Below are 6,000 nucleotides of genomic sequence, written 5' to 3' on the forward strand. Positions count from 1 at the left end.
GTGTCATATAAATGGTATGTGCCATATCTATATCTATCTATCTATCTGTCTATCTATCTATCTATATGTCTATATCTATCTATCTATCTATCTATCCTATATATTAAGCAAAATGAGATTTTTAACCCCAAGCCATGCGGGAGCTCCAATCTCCCAATCTAAATTTCCTGATTTTTTTTATTTTAAAAAAAAAAACCTTAGCATTTATTAACTTCTCTCAACCCCCAAGTCTTACCCTCATAATAACTCTTTAATGCATTAAGAACAAACATAAAAAATTCTTTGAAATCCAACACATGAATTCCTTGAAAAGTCTCAACACATATGATTATTATCCCTCATAATAGCACTTTCATGCATTAAGAACAAGTATAAAAAAAAATTTCTTGAAAAGTCCAACACATATGATTATTATCAAAATATTAAACTTTAATATAATATAATAACAAAAAAAAGACATTTAATTTCTTGAAAAGTCTAACACATATGATTATTATCAAAATATTAAACTTTAATATAATATAAAAAAGGAAAGAAAGAAGACATTTAAAAAAAGAAAAAAAAAAGAAGACATTTAAAAATCGCAATTCACATATATAGATAATTGTAAACACAATCTGTGCATAGCACGGGTGATATGCTAGTCTATACTATATAGCAAGCAGAAAGGGGTTTTAACCCCCAAGGCTTGTGGGAGCTCCAATATCCCAATCTTAATTTTCTAATTTTTTGATTTAAAAAAAAAAAAACCTCAGCATTTATTAATTTCTTCCAATCCCCATACCTTTTGGGAGATTTGTTCAAAACCCCCTCATAATTAAACTTTAATGCATTAAAAACTAGCATAAACAAAATTTCTTGAAAATTTCATCACATCTATCTATCTATATTATATTATCTATATCTATATCTATCTATCTATCTATCTATATCTATACTATATATTAAGCAAAAAGGGGTTTTTAACCCCCAAGGCCTGTGGGAGTTTCAATATCCGAATCTGAATTTTTTATATTTTTTATTAAAAAAAGAAAAACTCAACATTTATTGATTTGGTCAAAATCCCCTGATCAACATTTATTAACTTTTTTCAATCCACATGTTTTTTCACATGCCTGCATTTATTGATACAATCCCCTGATCAGCATTTGAAATCCCCTCATGCAAATAATTATAGATACAATCCGTGTATAGTTACTGCAGTACCCTTTTTAACTTCTCTCATACACTATGCTTAGTGATAAGATTGTTAAATTATTTTTATAAAAAATCTTAAAAAACATAATTTATATATTAAAAAAAATCTAATACAAATATAAATATTTATAATTATTCCGTGTTAAGCAAAAGGGGGTTTTTAACTCCCAAGGTCTGTGGGAGCTTTAATATTCCAATCTGAATTTTCTAAATTTTTTATTTTTTATTTTTAAAAAAAAAACTCAACATTTATTGATTTGATCAAAATCTCCTGATCAGCATTTATTAACTTTTTTTAATCCACATGTCTTTTCACATGCCTGCATTTATTGATTTGGTCAAAATCTCCTGATCAGCATTTAAAATCCCCTCATACAAATAATTATAGATACAATTCGTGTATAGTTACTGCAGTACTCTTTTCAACTTCTCACGTATATTATGGTTAGTGATCAAATTGTTAAATTATTTTTATAAAAAATATTAAAAAACATAATTTATATATTAAAAAAATCTAAAACAAATATAAATATCTATAATTATCCCGTGCATAGCACGGGTGATGGGCTAGTCTATACTATATATTAAGCAAACGGGGGTTTTTAACCCCAAGTCTTGTGAGAGCTCCGATCTCCCAATCTAAATTTCTTGATTTTTTTATTTAAAAAAAAAATCTTAGCATTTATTAATTTCTCCCAACCCCCAAGTCTTACCCTCATAATAACACTTTAATGCATTAAGAATAAGCATAAAAAAAATTATTTGAAATCCAACACATGAATTCCTTGAAAAGTCCCAACACATATGATTATTATTCCTCATAATAACACTTTAATGCATTAAAAACAAGTATAAACAAAATTTCTTGAAAAGTCCAATAAATATGATTATTATCAAAATATTAAATTTTAATATAATATAATAAAAAAAAGACATTTAATTCCTTGAAAAGTCTAACACATATGATTATTATCAAAATATTAAACTTTAATATAATATAAAAAAGGAAAAAAAGAAGATATTTTAAAAAAAAGGCATTTAAAAATCACAATTCACATATATAGATAATTGTAAATACAATCCGTGCATAGCACGGGTGATATGCTAGTATTATATAAAGAAAATGGAGTTTTTAACTTACAAGCCTTGTGGGAGCTCCAATATCCCAATCTTAATTTTTTTAAATTTTGATTTAAAAAAAAAGAACTCAGCATTTATTGACTTCTCCCAAGTCACTTTTTGACTTCTCTCATACCTACTCCTACACCCTTTTCAGCTAGTGATGGGATTGTTAAATTATTTTTATAAAAAATAATTTGTATATTAAAAAATATATCTAAAACAAATATAAATTCTTATTAAATCTATATCTATACTATATATTAAGCAAAAAGGGATTTTTAACCCCAAGTCTTGTGAGAGCTCCAATCTCCCAATCTAAATTTCTTGATTTTTTGATTTAAAAAAAAAAACTTAACATTTATTAATTCCTCCCAACCCCCAAGTCTTACCCTCATAATAACACTTTAATGCATTAAGAATAAGCATAAAAAAAATTATTTGAAATCCAACACATGAATTCCTTAAAAAGTCTCAACACATATGATTATTATCCCTCATAATAACACTTTAATGCATTAAAAAAAAAGTATAAAAAAAATTTCTTGAAAAGTCCAATATATATGATTATTATCAAAATATTAAACTTTAATATAATATAATAATAAAAAAAGACATTTAATTTCTTAAAAAGTCTAACACATATGATTATTATCAAAATATTAAACTTTAATATAATATAAAAAAGAAAAAAAAGAAGACATTTAAAAAAAAGACACTTAAAAATCACAATTCACATATATAGATAATTGTAAATACAATCTGTGCATAGCACGAGTGATATGCTAGTCTATACTATATATTAAGCAAAAGGGGTTTTAACCCCAAGCCTTGTGGGAGCTCCAATCTCTTAATCCTAATTTTCTAAATTTTTGATTTAAAAAAAAAAAAAACCTCAGCATTTATTGACTTCTCCCAACCCACAATCCTTTTTGACTTCTCTCATAAAAACCTCAGCATTTATTAACTTCTCCCAACCCACAATCCTTTTTGACTTCTCTCATAATTATTGCAACACCCTTTTCAATTTCTCCCATACACTATGGTTACACACAAAAATTAAAAAAAAAGAAAAAGATAAGAATTTAGCTATAGATCTAAAAAAGATATAACATCTAAATTTGAATTATGAGTTAATAATGTAATTATGTATTTTTTATTATGTATATCTATCAAAATTTTAAATCACTTAATGGGACAAATTAATCAATTTTCCAAAAATATTGATTTTTAATTTACAAAATAGATTAAAAAAACTATTAAATGATTTATTTATTTAATCACAAAAATATTTCATAATCTCTCCCTCCTAATCTCTCTCAGAAATTTTCAAAAAAAAATATTAAAACCTGCATTCATTTTCTCTCCTCCAAAAAATCAGATAATATTTTTTTATTAAAGTTGTAGATATCTACCTATATTTTATATATTATATTACAACATAACAAAAAAAACTAAAAAATTAAAAAAAAATGTTTAAAGTTTATCTAAATAAACTTTAAATAAATAAAACTCACATGTCTATCACATATCTAACTCACATCATAATTTACCAAAATAATAATAATTAAAAACAAATGGAAACCACAGATTAATTAAATTTAAAAAAAAAAGATACCTACAACTCCATCTTAAATAAATTGAAAAAAAAATACAATTTTCCAAAATTATTGATTTTTAATTTACAAAATAGATTAAAAAAACTATTGACTGATTTATTTATTTAATCACAAAAATATTTCATAATTTCTCCCTTCTAATCTCTCTCACAAATTTTCAAAAAAAAAATATTAAAACTTGCATGCCTTTTCACTTCTTCAAAAAATCAGATAATATTTTTTATTAAAGTTGTAGATATCTACCTATATTTTATATATTATAAAAAACTAAAAAAAAAACTTTAAAGTTTATCTAAATAAATTTTAAATAAATAAAACTCACATGTCTATCACATATCTAACTCACATCATAATTTACCTAAATAATAATAATTAAAAACAAATGGAAACCACAGATAAATTAAATTAAAAAAAAAAAAAAGATACCTACAACTCCATCTTAAATAAATTCAAAAAAAAAATACCCGAATAGAAACCACACAAAAATAAAAATAAAAATAAAAATAAAAAGATATATCTATCTATCTATATCTATACTATATATTAAGCAAAAGGGGGTTTTAACCCCAAGCCTTGTGGGAGCCCCAATCTCTTAATCCTAAATTTCTAAATTTTTTATTTAAAAAAAAAAAAAATCCTTAGCATTTATTGACTTCTCCCAACCCACAATCCTTTTTGACTTCTCTCATAATTATTGCAACACCCTTTTCAATTTCTCTCATACACTATGGTTACACACAAAAATAAAATAAAAAAAAAGATAAGAATTTAGCTATAGATCTCAAAAAGATATAACATCTAAATTTGAATTATGAGTTAATAATGTAATTATGTATTTTTTATTATGTATATCTATCAAAATTTTAAATCACTTAATTGGACAAATTAATCAATTTTCCAAAAATATTGATTTTTAATTTACGAAATAGATTAAAAAAACTATTAACTGATTTATTTATTTAATCACAAAAATATTTCATAATCTCTCCCTCCTAATCTCTCTCAGAAATTTTCAAAAAAAAATATTAAAACCTGCATTCATTTTCTCTCCTCCAAAAAATCAGATAATATTTTTTTATTAAAGTTGTAGATATCTACCTATATTTTATATATTATATTATAACATAACAAAAAAAAAACTAAAAAATTAAAAAAAAAATCTTTAAAGTTTATCTAAATAAACTTTAAATAAATAAAACTCACATGTCTATCACATATCTAACTCACATCATAATTTACCTAAATAATAATAATTAAAAACAAATGGAAACCACAGATTAATTAAATTTAAAAAAAAAAAAGATACCTACAACTCCATCTTAAATAAATTGAAAAAAAAAATAAAATTTTCAAAATTATTGATTTTTAATTTACAAAATAGATTAAAAAAACTATTGACTGATTTATTTATTTTATCACAAAAGTATTTCATAATTTCTCCCTTCTAATCTCTCTCACAAATTTTCAAAAAAAAAAATATTAAAACTTGCATGCCTTTTCACTTCTCCAAAAAATCAGATAATATTTTTTTATTAAAGTTGTAGATATCTACCTATATTTTATATATTATAAAAAACTAAAAAACTAAAAAAAAAAACTTTAAAGTTTATCTAAATAAATTTTAAATAAATAAAACTCACATGTCTATCACATATCTAACTCACATCATAATTTACCTAAATAATAATAATTAAAAACAAATGGAAACCACAGATAAATTAAATTAATATATAGTATAGATAGATAGATAGATAGATATATCTTTTTATTTTTATTTTTATTTTTGTGTGGTTTCTATTCGGGTATTTTTTTTTCAATTTATTTAAGATGGAGTTGTGGGTATCTTTTTTTTAAAATTTAATTTATCTGTGGTTTCCATTTGTTTTTAATTATTGTTATTTAGATAAGTTATTATGTGAGTTAGATATGTGATAGACATGTGAGTTTTATTGATTTAAAGTTTATTTAGATAAACTTTTAAAAAAAAAAAATTAGTTTTTTAGTTTTTTTTTGTTATGTTATAATATAATATATAAAATATAGGTAGATATCTACAACTTTAATA

The sequence above is a fragment of the Camellia sinensis genome, chromosome 8 (genome assembly GCF_055761805.1).
Source record: "Camellia sinensis isolate YWXY chromosome 8, ASM5576180v1, whole genome shotgun sequence".
NCBI classification, from domain to species: Eukaryota; Viridiplantae; Streptophyta; class Magnoliopsida; order Ericales; family Theaceae; genus Camellia; species Camellia sinensis.